The sequence below is a fragment of the Anomaloglossus baeobatrachus genome, chromosome 9, assembly GCF_048569485.1.
Source record: "Anomaloglossus baeobatrachus isolate aAnoBae1 chromosome 9, aAnoBae1.hap1, whole genome shotgun sequence".
Taxonomy (NCBI): Eukaryota; Metazoa; Chordata; class Amphibia; order Anura; family Aromobatidae; genus Anomaloglossus; species Anomaloglossus baeobatrachus.
This window is the reverse complement of record NC_134361.1, coordinates 43,239,558-43,254,982: the sequence shown is the minus strand read 5'-3', so window position 1 is coordinate 43,254,982 and position 15,425 is coordinate 43,239,558. Positions and strand designations below refer to the sequence as shown.

The following is a 15,425-nucleotide window of genomic DNA, read 5'->3' as shown; positions in this document are numbered from 1 at the left end:
TTGCTGAGCAGCACAATCCGGCTCTTTGCAGAAAAAACGCAACCTTTTTTTTTTGCTGCCGGTTGCGTTTTTTCCTCGCATAGACTGGCATTAGCGCCGTATTGTGCCACATGGCCTTGCGTCCGTTTGTTGCCAGATGCGGCATATTTAGCCGATGCGGCGGCCGGATGGAACGTTGCCTGGCACGTTTTTTTGTGCGGCGAAACACCCCCCCCCCCCCCCCGCATCACGCCGGATTCGGCGTGATTTACAATGCAAGCCTATGGACGCCGGATGCGTTTTTTTGAACTGCGCATGCTCAGTATCAAGCCGCATCCGTCAAAAAATGGACGGGCCGCATGGAAAAAACATGCAAGGGATCCGTTTTTTTCGTCGAATCCGTTGCATAGGTTTTTGAGTAGGATTGAGCCGCACTGCAAAAACCGGATGTGTGAAAGTAGCCTAACCTAGGTAAACGAACAGTAAACTAGAAGATGGAGACTTTTAATATGACGTAAAATTGCAAAGTTGTTAGTTTTCGCAAGCACTTTGCAATTTCGCCCATTTAAGAAGATCGAGCATCTCCCTCTGTTTTATGGGGCACAGTCTGCGGTCACCTGCTCTCCCCTCTGTGCACCCTGCGCAGGTACCTCCGCGGCTTCATAGGAATTATCACAATGTGGAAGCATTGCTGTGACCATGCGGGTCTGTGCGGGGTGCAGCGTGTTTACTTCACACACAAGAGGAAGTAGATGACAGCGCACAACCCCCCCCCCCCCCCCCCCGCCAACACTATGTATACATCATCAATGGGCAAAGACACCGCCACACGTAGATTAGGAACATGCCGCTACTATAGGACGGAGCAGAGGAGAGCACAATTACCATAGGAAACAAGAAAGTAAGGCTGCAATGACACAGCTAGTTTTGGTTTCTTTGCTCCATTCCTGCTAAATGCACTCCGGGCTTTGCCTAAAAATAAACGATTTTAGCCTTAATCTAGGGGCTCGTGCAATAATACAGACTCCGCTGACAAGACTGGACTTCTAGTTTATGTCCAAGAATGAATCTACCAACCTCAAGATTGAAATTGCAACCCCAAGGAAGAAAAAAGGTGGAATGATGGAAATCACAGGATGGAGACGTGCGTTAATGATCTGCAAATGATGAAAAGATTAAACAAATTATCTTTATTCGGTATTGAGCATGAGCGTCACACGGAGACGTCCCGGCAGTTACAGCCTCGGGTGCCATCATAGAGGTCATTACTGGTGGTTTGAGGAAGGTTCTGCAGCACCAAAATGCACTTGGGCACAACAATCATCAAGATCCGCTGCTGGCAGCTCCTTGTGCAATGGCTGGCTAATGATGCCCAGATGAGCTCTATGGGAGACAAGTCTGGAGAAGCTGCAGCCATGGTGGGATGTTTAGGTCACACAGGCTGCTCACGGTGGCACTGCCCCTGTATCTATTAGCAGAGATGGAGATCTTTAGAAAAAAGTATTTCCAAAGATCCTTTATGATATGCTAATGAGGCCAGAAACTAATCACAAGGGTGTTCGTTCCCTTGGCTAGTCGGCCCCCTTAGCATGTAAGCACACCCGTGTGGGCACGATAACATGCTATTGAATGTGCATCGTCAGAGAATGGTCGCGGTCACCTCTCTGCATCAGTCGCTGGATTTAGGCTCAGTGCACATGATCCTGGACTTCCGGTCATGCGCTCTATGAAGTCGGGTGTACGCATCCTAGCTTCAAACACATAGTGCACATGGCCGAAAGTCCAGGATCACACGCACTGAGCCAAAATCCAGCGATGGACGCGGTGGAGAGGTGAGCGCGACCATGCACATTCATTACCATGTTAGCACACCCACAGAGGTGTGCTTATATGCTAAGGGGGCCAACTAGCCAAGGCAAGTAACACCCTTGCGACTAGTCCCTGGCCTCATTAGCATATCATATGGGATCTTAAGAAATACTTTTCCTAAAGATCTTTTTATCTATGCTACTATAGCCTGGGACGGTTAGGCAGGGATTAGGAATATGGACCCAGAACTGCTCGTGGTTATGGTTGCATATTGCATCTAACAGGTTCCCTTTAACAGCCAAATCAATGTAACGCCGAGCTGTTAGCCTAAGTGCACACTAGGCGCTTTTTTTCACGCTGCGTTTTTGTCCGCAAAAAACGCACCTGCAGCAAAAAAAAACGCGTTTTACCGTGTTTTGGTGCGTTTTTTGCATATTGAATTCACTGAGTGAAAAACGCAGAAATAATTGACATGCTGCGTTTTAGTGGTCACCATAAAAATGCAGCTACAAAAAAACACTGGACAGCACTTCTGAAAACCCATAGACATTGCTGGGGAAGCAATGTCACAGCGATTTCAGCACAAAAACACGGTAAAAACGACAAAAAACGTCTAGTGTGCACAGGGCCTTAGTGAACTAATGAAGATAAGAGTATTCTGGCTAGTGCACATTATGCCATCCCACCCACTATTACGACCACGCTGATGTTCTCCTATGAAGGCCATGTGGTCTCCTCACATTTAAAGGATGGCACATAGTGATTTATTCGGCTCTGGAAATGAAATTAGATGTCACATACGAAGACAAAAGGTGTCTACACAAGCAAAAAGGCATTTTGTATATTGGCTTACAAGGCAGACCTCCATTGACTTTACAGCACCGCATTGAAAGCCTATCATGGTGCTAATGGAGGCTGAAATGGTGGCGTGTCCTCTTCAGGGATTAGTCTCACTTTTGTCTTGGACCCTAATAATAGCTGGACAACCCCCATGCAGAAGCCTTCATGAAGGATCCATTCTTCCAGATGGCAACACATAGGTTGCTCATACTGGCACCAGCAACATGCAGCCTAAGTGGCCTATATGTGCTACCATGGCCTGCAGCATCTCCGGAGTGCTCTCCTATCAAGCACATCTGGGTATCATTGGTCAGAAATTGCAATGGAAGCTGCCAGCAGCGGATCTTGATGACTTGCCCAAGTGCATTCAGTGCGGCAGAACATTCCTCGACAGCCGTCAACACCCTTATTGATAGCAGCCGAGGCTGTAAGTGCCGGGATTTCTGCACGTGGCACTCATACATCGAAATTTCAAAATGTTGTTTCCCTCATTTGAATAATCAATCCCATTATTTACATAATTCCAAAAGTTTTCCTTCTTGGTCGGGCAATTTCAATGTTGAGGAGTGTATAAGAGGGTTGTCTCATATGGATGGCCTATTCTGGAAGGGAAGCCGTCGCTGTGATCAGCTTTTATGGCTGCTAATAACCAGTGTAACGCATGAATGAGTCAAAACCACCAGAGCGGCTCTGTGTGCAGCCTAAGGGCTCATTCACATGACCATTTAGCGGACATGTTTTACAGTCCCATGTTACCGCAAAAATTCCTGACCTGACCACGGGTCTCCTGACCCGAACTATCAGCGTCATATATGCCTACCAGGATATTAGTTCAGCTCAGGAGACACACGAGGAGGCCAGAAATTGGGAGCAAAGCTTGATTATTAAACACTGTCGCAGGAATCAGCTCTTGGGGCAAATTGACTTGTCTGGGTGTCAAAAAATTGGCACCATTTGCCTTCTATAGCCTTTGAGCTGCATTGTCTAGCGATGGCTATAGAAAGGTTTAACTGAGAATCAGTCAGTGAGCTCATTTCACAGTATAATTAAGAGGTTGTGACTCTTAGGCTATGTCCGCACGTTGCATCGGAGTACCTGCAGTTAATTCTGCACGTTTTCCTTCCCTTGGTTTTTGACCAAATGGCTTTTGACAATTTTTTAGCGCTAAAAACGCATGTGTTTACCGCGTTTTTAGCGCTTTTTACCTGCGTTTTCACCTGCGTTTCTGCAGATGCGTTTTTGACATCAAGACACTGAGAAATAAAGTTGAATTAGTCAAAAAGAATGAAAAAAAGAGAAAAAAAGTATAAAATTAACTTTTAATAAAATTATATGGGAAATTATCATTTTTAATGTAATAATAGTGGTTATGCACATTTTAACAGAAAAATAGCTAAAGTTTATTAATTTTTTACATTTAAATTTTCGGTTATTGTGTGTGTGTAAAGGAACATTAGAACCCATTAATTTTTGCCCAGAAAAGCATGCGTTTTTGGAGCCAAAAACGCAGTTGAAAAGCAGGTAAAAAGCATGAAAAACGCAGGAATTGTGATTTTGGTTGCTTTTTGCCATTTCTCATTGACTCCAATGTTAAGGAAACGCTGCAGAAATGGCAAAAACAACTGACATGCTGCTTCTTTTTCTGCATGGTTTTTGACCACAAATATGCAAATTAAACGCTGCAGAAAAAAAAGCAAAGTGCAGACAGGATTTCTGCTTTTCCCATAGACTTTGCTGGAAATCAAAAACGCATGCGTTTTGGCACAAAAACGCTGCAGAAACGCGGTAAAAAACGCAACGTGCGAACATAGCCTTATCAGCTTTTTTTCTCAGCTGATTTGTGATCACAGACCACATCAAAGTTCAACGTGCCGGGAAAACAAAGCCTGTAGAAGCCGGCGCAAAAAATGACAAAGTTGCAAGACGGTGCGAACTTTCTTAAGGAAACCTAATTGCAAAAATTATTTTAGTCTCAATTACCTGCATTGTTAAAAAAGAAAAAAAAAAAAAACAAAAACACATGTATGACAATCCCATTGAACCTTAATGTCTACCGCCTGCCATGAGTTGTACCATAGAGCAGAGTCTGCATGCTAAATCTTGAGCGCACAGTGTGAACACGGCTGCACAGGTCCACTAGACGCTGAAAACTTTCTAGCACTTTGATCGTTTGCTTCAATGTATGGCTATGTTCACACAGGGCTTCTTTGGCAAGTTTTTTTCCTGACCAAAACCTGATCTTGTGGCAGGAAATCTTTGAGTCATCTGCGTTTTTTTTTAGTGGTGTTTTCGGTGAGTTTATTCTACACCCCATTTTGTATCAATGATAAAACATTGCAAAAACAATGCAAAGAATTTCCATGCTCATTTTTTGAAATCTGCAGAAACAAACGCAGGTATTTGACAAAACAGAAAAAAAATCTGCAGGTGTTTGCATGAGATTTCAAAAAAAATCCCAGACTTTGCTGGGACTGTAAAAAGCAGCTTGGATTTGCATAAAACAAAGGCAAATCTGCAACAAGAAAAAAAAAAAATGGCACCAAAAAAAAAAAAAAAAAAGCTGTGTGTGAACATACCCTATTAGTGCAGGCAAATTAGATCATCTAGGAGTCCAGGGTGCTGTGCAGACTGGATACAATTGTAGCAAACCTATTTAATAAGTGTTTATTTACTGTTTGTAAATAAGACTGCTCCATTCACCGCCAGGCAGCAGTGATCTAGAAAATGACACAAAGTATATGAGATTACAAGGTTATTCCCAACATAATCAGTGGTAGGCTAAGTCTACACAGTGCGTTTTTGCTCGTTTTTTCGGGTGCGTTTTTGGCCTCAAAACTGCATGACTTTGTTTCCTTAGCAAAGTCTATGAGTTTTCATTTTTGCTGTCCGCACACAACTATTTTTTAAGCTGCGTTTTTGAGCTTAAAAAAAAAAAATTAAAAAATGGACGTCAATTCTTTCCTGCGTTTTTTCCCCTCCATGCAATGCATTGGAAATACGCAGAGATCAAAAACGCAGCAAAACGCGGCCAAAAACGCACCAAACCGCGGCATCAAAAAAACGCAGCATGTGCACATAGCCGTATTCTGATCACTAGGGATCCCAACAATGCTAAAAATTAGAACAGAAGAGTGGCTCCACTCCATGCACCCACCATGGGACTGTCGGAGGCTGGACCCCACACCCATCTGTACCTCATCACCCACTTCTTGAATAGGACAGATATTTTAGACTGAGTTTGTGGATTTTGCGCACCTAAAATCCTAAGAATTTTCCATTGACAACAAATAAAAAGTTAGAACTTCTTATCCACATGCTGTGGGTTGTTTTTTTGTTTTTTTTTTTTAATCTGTGCCGAAACTGGCTTTTGTTGCATATTTATTCATTTTTTTTTAAATCCGAAACATATCAATTTCTGTTGTGTTAAAGCACATTTTTCTCCTTCATAATCCATAGGTTTAACCACTGGCCTAGCAATATTTTGACATGTGCATTGAAGAAAAAAAAATGAATAGGGCTATGTTCACACAGTGCATGTTTGCTGGAGGTTTTTTTTCCTCTTTTCATTTTTTGTTTCATTGGTTTCATGCAAATCCATGCTATTAAAAAAAAAAAATTATATATCTTTTTTGTTGTAATTTGTCTTCAGTACATGTTTAAATAGTTTCATTCATACCAGCAAAATAAAATTTATATATATATATATATATATATATATATATATATATATATATATATATATATATATATATATATATATATATATATATATATATATATATATATATATATATATATATATATATTATATTATATATTTTGCTGGTATGAATGAAACTATTCAAACATGTACTGAAGACAAGTTACAACAAAAAAACGGCTTTTTTTACTGCCAAGAGATCAGGTTTTGCAGCGGGAAAAAAAACCCCGCAAAAACGCACAGTGTGAACATAACCCAAGTGTGGCACATGTGCTGATTTTAGATGCAGATTTCAGTTCAGAAACTTGCGTGAACTCAGCCTATAATTTGAGGCCGAATTAAGATACCCGTGAATTGCGGTCTGAGTACATCAACGAAGCCACTGAATTCGGATCAGGAGACGCCAGACCGGTTCGGGCAACATGGTCCGGCTGAATTTGGCCTACGAGAGTTTCATACCCTCTCTCGTTTCCGTTTTAGCCATTTATAGCTATCCACAGGATAATTAGCTTTCAGATAAGGGTTCAACCTCCAGGTCTAAAAGAGATTATGGAACATACTTCCTATACAGGTGTCTAATTAAAGGGCTGTGCACATGCGCAGCATCATCCCAATTCCATATCCAAATAGGCAGAATCGTAATTTCGGCACCAACTAAGCAGAGATCCCCACCTCAAAATATTAATGGCATAAATGCTAATTCATACCACATTATAGCGGTTGTATTTATCTGTCTGTATCAGGCTGGGGCGACGTTGCACAACAATTTGAAACGCAACACTAAAAAGGAAATCATTAAATTTGACGCAACACTGACATTCAGTCACCTTAAGGGCACAATTTTCACCCAAAGATGTGAAAATACAACCGCTATATGGTCTGATGCATCTTAAAGGGTCCCAAAGAGTTTTACACTAGGCAGATTTTTGTTTTTTTCATTAGGATGCATCATGGGGTAACTACCAGGGTGACGTAACGATAGTGGGTGCAGGTGGTGCAACCGCACCCGGGGCCTGGACCCCAAATCCTGTCTTGGCTATGAGGCGAGAATGTTATTATTATTATTATTATTATTATTTATTATTATAGCGCCATTTATTCCATGGCGCTTTACAAGTGAAAGAGGGTATACGTACAACAATCATTAACAGTACAAGACAGACTGGTATAGGAGGAGAGAGGACCCTGCCCGCGAGGGCTCACAGTCTACAGAGAATGTGTCGCACAACGCAAAAATACGATTTTCAACACACTCAAGATGTGATGGACTTAACTGGGGTTTGACTTTAGCAGCAAAATTATTAAATTTATATTATAAAAATCAATTCTGAAAAGTCGCCTGCACAACTTTGGTCACCCGACATGTGGGTATTATAATACGACTGCTATACAGTGGTGTGAATCAGCCCTTATGCCATAAATATCTGATTTTAGGCACGTGCGAGGTGGGGGGGGGGGATCCCCAGCTTTCAAGATTTAAGGTGTCCCCTACAACCTAGTGAGCCTTGCCAGTCGGATACATAAGGGCAATATAATGAAATAGTAAATAACCGGAGCCACAAATTTTTCCGTTGCACCCCTGACCTTAACGTTTACTACCATTACTATCCCGTACACCATCTACAGCGAGTCTCCCACTCCGGTGCAATATGTAGGCGACTAAGAACCGCAATGGCTACCAATATGGCACATGACAGTCACCAAAAATCCAAACCTGAGGGATTAATGGTCACCATCCCCCACACAACAATGCAATTGTGGCTTCATATATAGTTTTTAGTGTTAAAGGTTTAAAAAAAAATAAAAATGCACAAATATATTAGAGGAAGGATTACACACTGCGGTTTTCTGTAGTATGTAGTGTGTGGACTCTATACATGGAGGGCAGTGGAGCAGCCTCAGGACAGCCCACACTGGCCTCCTCAGCTTGTTTACCACCAAGCAGGACTAGATAGTAGGCCAGCGTGTGAAGAAGCAGTGCAGTGCCCCTAGGCCTCTGTGTACAGCTCACCGTCCGCCCCCTCCAAGCCGTCTATATCCCCCTCCTCACCGTCTATTAAGAGGATGGCGGACTAGGCCGCAAGCCAAGCCTTTCCTGCCGCTTACCTCCCACAGTCAGGCTCCGCTCACCCCGCAGTTCTCCGTTCTCATATCTCCCTCCTCACGAAAGTTGCGGCGCTACAGAGAATGGAGGCCAAGCATATCCGCCTACATCCGCCCGTAAAAGAAAAAAAAAAAAAACTAGAAAAAAAAATCTCAGGAAAGACTCCGTCCGCCATCTTTGATGAGGGCAAATGCCCTGCGCTGACATGTCTGAGGGGATTCTGAGGTGAAAATATGGAGCTGATATTTCTGGTGTACTGGGATGTGATTAGATGTCTGTGACCATAGTATTAGACTATAAAACAGAATATAAATCTGGATCTAGTGTTGCTTAGCAACAGCGCCGCAATGTCTATTGTGCGTGCAAGAACGTCGCCATTGCGTTCCAGTTTGCTTTGCGCTATGATATATCTCTCAGGGCAGAGTCAAAAGTAGCGGTTATTGCTGCAGAGCCGCCGCCAGGTTAATGCAGGTACTTGCGCCACCCTGTGGGCCTCTCTTTGCTTTCGATTTTTCCTCCTTGCTTTGCAAAAGGGACGTATAATGGCAGTCACTTGTACTATACACAGATATACGATAATATTGCAGTGTATTATAACATTTCGGAGCTTTGTAGGCTTACATTCATGGCATATACGGGGGCTATTAGTATTAGTAGGCCCCTGGCGGCCATGACAACGCCATCAGCACCCCATTTCCATCCTCTTCAATGGCATACTATAGAGTTAACCCACTGGCGGAAACAGACAGAAGACGGTCCCTGTGCAAGAATAGTAAATGGGCCCTTTAATGTAAAGTATCTCATCATCATGCACAATTACACCTGCTATGGCAATGCGCCCCCTTATGCTTTGGGCCCCTGTGCAGCTGCACAGACTGCACCAATGATATGTCTGCTCCTGACGACCTGCTGTGGTTGGAGATGGCTCTGATCAGAGCAGTAATGCTCAGGTGCCAGCTGAACACCCTCACTGACACAGCAGACATCCACGCTGTATGGAGCAGGCTCAGCTCCTGAACCCGCTTTTTACATGCAATGCACACAGAGGCGAGTGCTGAGTGCTGGCCCTGGTTAATGGGACCCAGGTGTGGCCTTAGGGTACGGTTCCCCTTGTGTACAGCTTCCGAAGCGATATGCTAATGACCCTCTGCTACGAGCGTCAGCCAAAGGTCGTGAGACTGTGATCTGATCTTGCGATCGGATCACAGCTGCGGAGAAGAGGGAGGGAGCACTTTCTCCCCATCTCTTGCCCGGCCTGTCTCTGCGTACATCACACTGCACTCGGACGACATGCGAATGCAGTGTGATGTTTCACACGCTCCCATAGACTTGTATGGGGGGGTGTGAGCCGAGACTCGCTGACAAACACAGCATGCTGCGATTCATTCCGCAGGCCGCTATGGCATGAGAAATCAATCGCAGATGGACACTGCCCCATAGTTTTTCACTGGTGCGAATGCAGTCCGGTGTTTTATCAGATTGCACTCGTCCGTGCAAAACGCAAGTGGATCCGTACCCTTATGTGGATGAAAACCTGGCTGATATATTTTTTTTTATTGATGCTTACTGTGGTTTTCAAAAAGCTATTAATGACCACATGCTTTTTTTAGGTAAACCATTTCCATAGAGCCAATTTTCAACTAGACCTTTCTTTTTTTAGGTACACTTCATCCAGAAAATGTGTATCTCTACCTTTCCATGAATTTACTACTTTTTAAAATAGATATTAAAACTGTTCTTTTTTTGTTTTGTTTACAGCTTGTTGCCAAGGAGGCCGACCACCGCTGCTGTCTAGATTGTAAGCACTGTGCTTAGAGAGTTTCTCCACTACTAATGGCCTATCCTTAGAATAGGTCATCAAGGTCTGATCAACCGGGGTCTGACATCCAGCACCCCTGCCAATCAGCTGTTCTTGGAACCGGCAGTGGCAGTAGCCAGCCAGAAAGGCTCAATTCAGGAGCTGCCCTGTCAACTGCAGACGGGTACTGCACATCTGCCTCCTATTGATTTGAATGGGAGGCAGATGTGCAGTACCCAGCCCCAGTCGCTATCAGATGACGCGCAGCTCTGGAACTGAGCATTTAACAGCCAACTGCTGCCACCACCGGCACCGAAAACAGCTGATCAGCGGGGGTGTGGGATGCTAGGCCTTCCCTCTTTCTGCAGGTGAATGATGGCTATAAGGAGGGGGCCACACGGGGATCTACTGCGATCCTCGCATGACACTCGGCTCACGCTGGCAGCACAGTGGGTGCCGAGTGTCATGCAAGTGTCACTGCGACTGAGGTCCGATCATGCGATTGGACCTCAGCTGCGGAGGGGAGGAGCAGTGCTGAGGATGGGAGGGCCGGCGCTGCGGAGGGGAGGGATTTATCTCCCTCTCTCCTCCGTTGCCGGCTATTGCCATTCTCGCCCTGCACTCGCAGTACACCGGTGTACCGCGAGTGCAGTGCGATTTTTCTCTCGCCCCATAGACTTGAATGGGTGCCAGAGAAACCAGGATCGTATTGCACCCGCAGCATGATGCGATTGTTTTCTCGGTCTGATTAGGGCTGAGAAAATAATCGCTCATGGGATCTGGCACATAGGGTATTATTTGTCCGAGTGGAATGCGATGTTTTATTTCATTCCACTCGCTCCGATTTTCATGCCGTGTGTCTTAGGCCTTATGGACCAGTTATCTTTGTCCCTTCCTGAGTGGACTGGAGTTTTAGGCTATGTTCACACATTGCATCTTTGCTGCAGTTTTTTTTTGGGGGTAGGGGGGGGGGTAAGCCAAAACCTGCTCTTTTGGCAGTAAAAAAGCTGCTTCCAAAAAGCAGTTTTTTTGTATTGTCATTTGTCTACTGTTTAATAAAGTTATTTTCATTCACCCTAAGGGCTCGTGCGCACGTTGCATAATTGCATGCATTTACGCTGTGTATTGCCCTGCAGTGTAAATGCATGCGTCCTGCGTCCCCTATACAATCTATGAAGATTGTGCATGAGACGTGCGCACGATGCTTTTATGAACGCAGTGATTTGGGTGCTAAAATTTTGACCCAAATCCGTGCGTTCATAAAATGAGCATGTCAATTATTCCGTGCGCTATGGATGCAGCTCCCCTCTGTCTATGGTGGGGGCAGCAGCCATAGCGCATGAAATCGGCTTTTTTCTACAAAAAAACTGCATCCATGCAGTGTTTCGGCAGCGATTTGACGCCCACATGTGCTGTCAAATCGCTGCACAATATTCAGCAGTTACGTGCGCATGAGCCCTAAAAGCAGCAAAAATGCATCGGTTGTGTTTCAAAAACACAACATGTGAACATAGCATTATACGATGCTTGTAACATGCGTGCTGCTGCACATGATATGTCTGCAACCATGTTTCATTTCCTTTATACTTCACAAACATTTGCTATTTAGTGTTATTGTATCACGTTACATCCCAGTAAAATACATTTAAATTTTTGGGTTGTAACGTTAAAAAATGTGGAAAAATGTTCACTGGACATGAATACTTTTTCCAGGCGCTGTAGTCATTCTTTTTAGTATTTTGTAAGAAGCGCTCTTTCAGGTGGGTTTGAGAGTGGATCCGCCTGAAAAAGACGTCCTCTGCACATATCTTAAAGGGAACCTGTCACCAGGATTTCCCTCTATAAGGCTAATTTCACACATCAGTTTTTTTTCATCAGGCACAATCCGGAAAAAAACGGGTAAAAGGGATCTGGCGCTGGATCTGTTTTACCCCCATTGATTTGTATTATCGCCGGATTGTGCCTGATGGCCTTGCGTTGCATCCGGCTTTTGCCGGATCCGTCATAATTGCCTAAAGCGGCGGCCGGAGGGAACGTATCTTGTAACGTTTTTTTGTCCGGCAAAAAAAATGCATCGCGCCGGATCCGGCGTGTTTTACAATGGAAGCCTATGGACGCCGGATCCAGCGTAATGCGGTAAAAAACGGCTGCGGCCGCCGGATCCGTTTTTGTAAACTGAGCATGCTCCAATGTATTGAAAAAAATGGATCCAGCAAAAAAAACGGACGAAAAGGATGCAAAAACGGATGCGCTGGATACGTTTTTTGACGGATCAGGTACATTGGAACCGTCAAAAAAAAGGATCAGGCACATCAGTTTTTGCATATTCTGCGCCGGATCCGTTGCATCAGGCTCACACCGGATTGTGCCTGATGCCAAAAACTGATGTGTGAAATTAGCCTAACCTGCAGCCACCACTACTGAGCTCTTATATACAGCATTCCAGAATACTGTATATAAGAGCCCAGGCCGCTGTGTATAATGTAAAAAACACCTTTATAATACTCACCTAGAGAGCGGTCTGGACCGATGGGTGTCTCTGCTCTTGGTCCGGCTCTTCCATTTTCTGCAGTTGCCGTCCTCGTTCCAAACCCGTTGTGCATAACGCATCCTACGTCATCCATACACAGGCCTCCATTCTGCTCCTGCGCAGGCACACTTTGATCTGCACAGGAGCGGTAAAACGCACCCACAGTAAAAAAAAGAATAAAAAAACGCATGCGTTTTTGCGCGTTTTACTGCGTTTTTGTTGCTGCGTTTTTTTCCGATGCATTGCATGGGTAAAAAACGCTGGCAAAAACGCAGAAATAATTAACATGTTGCATCTTTGTGGTCACCACAACAACGCACCTAAAACAAAACTGCACTGTGCGGACAGCAAAAATAAAAACTCATAGACTTTGCTGGGGAAGCAAAGTCAGGCACATTTAAGACCAAAAACGCACCCGAAAAACGCAGCGTGCGCACATAGCCTTACAGCCGCAGCCCTGTGCTGACCATGCAGTCAAGTGACCATTCACACACTATCCCAGGTATATGCACATGTTGCTTTTTTCATGCTTTTTTACTTGCATATTTTAATCAATACTTCAAGGAAAAAAAAGTATCCCAGCAAAGCCTAAGGGAATCGTGAAATGCTGTGCCTATATTCTCTTTTCCTTGCAGATTTTGTTGCAGAAAAAAAGCAGCAGCGTGCCAATCCTTTCTGCTTTTTTCCTGTGTTTTACCTATCTCTATTGATTAAAAAAAAAGCATGAAAAAAACATAAAAACGCGCTTTTTTCCCAGAAGATTTTTCCGGGCAAAACATACTTTTTTTGTGCAGAAAAAAAAAAATCTGCTACGTGTGCACATAGCCTAACAATAGAATACCTCCTGCCTCAAGGTACAGGCCCTTAAAGGGTTTTCCTGGATTCGGAACCCCCCTCTCAAAAAAAAAGCAAATTACTTTACTCAACTCACCCTCTACGGCCCAGTTCTCTTCCGCTGCGCCTGTAAGGGTGGAAACACATCTAGGCGAGTAAAATCGGTCCAACTGGGCTGAAAAAAACTCGGCTGATTTTAGTTCACGTTAGGTCCGAGTGCAACGCAAGTGCGATGCTTTTTCTGAAAAAATGTATGATTTTACTAGCGTGTGTAATGCGTGTGTAATGTGTGTGTAATGCGTATTTTTTACTATGTCATCTGCCATTCAGCGCTGCTACATGGCCGCCTACAGCAGACACAGACAGCCATGCAGCAGAGCTTAATGGCCGCTGACAGCAGACACAGACAGAGCCACACGATCAGAATGAACTCGGGTGAACTTCACCCGACTTCATTGTCATGCTGCGGCTCTGTCTGTGTCGCGTCCTGATTAGCGGTCACCTGTGAAGGGCTCACCGGTGATTGCTAATCCCCCGAGTGACTGAAGTTAGCAGCCCTCTCTCATACTCACCGATCCCCGATCCCCAGCGCGGCGTTGCACCGGCTGCTGTGATTGGTTGCAGTGAGACACTTGTCACTCAGCGTGGAGGCGTGTCTCACTGCAACCAATCATAGGCGCCTGTGGGCAGGGAAAGCAGGGAATAAGAGATTGTTTAATGAGCGGCCGGCTTTTTCAAAATAGTAAAAGCCGCCGGAGCAGTGTGAATGCCGTGCAGCGCCGCGCTGGGGATCGGGGATCGGTGAGTATGAGAGAGGAGGGGAGAGGGATAGACCGACATGGACAGAGAGTGAAGGACAGAGATAGTGACCGACTGACAGACCGACAGAGAGATAGTGACCGACGCAGAGAGAATAGAGTCCGAGAGGGAGACACCGACTGACAGAGAATAGTGATTGACAGACATTGTGAGACATCGCTCGTTTCCAGATTTTTAGGAAACATGCGAGAAATGTATTTAGAAAATCGCATGTCACTAGGATGGTGTGACATCTGATTATTTACACGCTCCCATAGACTTGCATTGGAGAGACTCGCAGTAGAAAATCGCAAAAAAGCAGCATGCTGCGATTTTTTTCTCAGTCCGATTTGGACTGAGAAAAAAATCGCAGATGAGAGCTGAATCATTCACTAACATGTGTCCGATTCCAATGCGAGTTTTTCTCACATTGCTCTACTGCGAGAAACTCGCAAGTGAGAAGCAGTGAGCAGAGCCACTGAGCTAATCAGTGAGCTCAGTGGCTCTGCTCGAGCAGAGGGAACGAGCAGCTGAGCTCACTGATTGACATCTCTGCTGCAGAGAATAGCAGACGCAGGGATCAGTGGCTGAGACTCAGCACTTGACCTGAGGAGGGTGAGTAAGGCCTCCTTCACACGTCCATGTCTCCGGTACGTGTTTGGTCCGTTTCCTCACGTGCCGGAAACATGGGCACACGTAGACCCATTAAAATCAATGGGTCTGCGCACACGTGCGTGTTTTGCCATGGATCGTGTGTCTGTGTGGAGCATTCGTGTGCTCCACAAGTAGACATGTCCGTTTTTCTCCAGCATCACGGGTGTCACACGGACCGCACGGATGTGCTCTGTGTGACACGCATCGGAGAAAACACACGTGTCTGTGAATTAAAAGGAATTTCTATACTCACCTTCTCCAGCCCAGCTGTCTCTGCCGCTGCTGTCACTTGCTTCCGACCCCCGCTCATTATGCTCATTGCATTTGCACTATAGCAGCAGCAGCAGCGGGGAGTCGGCAGGACCAGAGAGCATAGATC

General features: G+C 44.8%; 1 protein-coding gene across 1 annotated transcript in view; it reads right to left on the bottom strand.

The window, feature by feature from the left end:
- The window catches only part of AKT2 (AKT serine/threonine kinase 2), a 74,695-nt gene extending 66,157 nt beyond the window's left edge, over positions 1 to 8,538 (bottom strand). Inside the window, exon 1 of the mRNA XM_075323658.1 lies at positions 8,435 to 8,538. The gene's annotated coding sequence lies outside the window, so the exon portion shown is untranslated. The remainder of the gene's footprint in view (positions 1 to 8,434) is intronic.
- Positions 8,539 to 15,425: the final 6,887 nt, after the last annotated feature.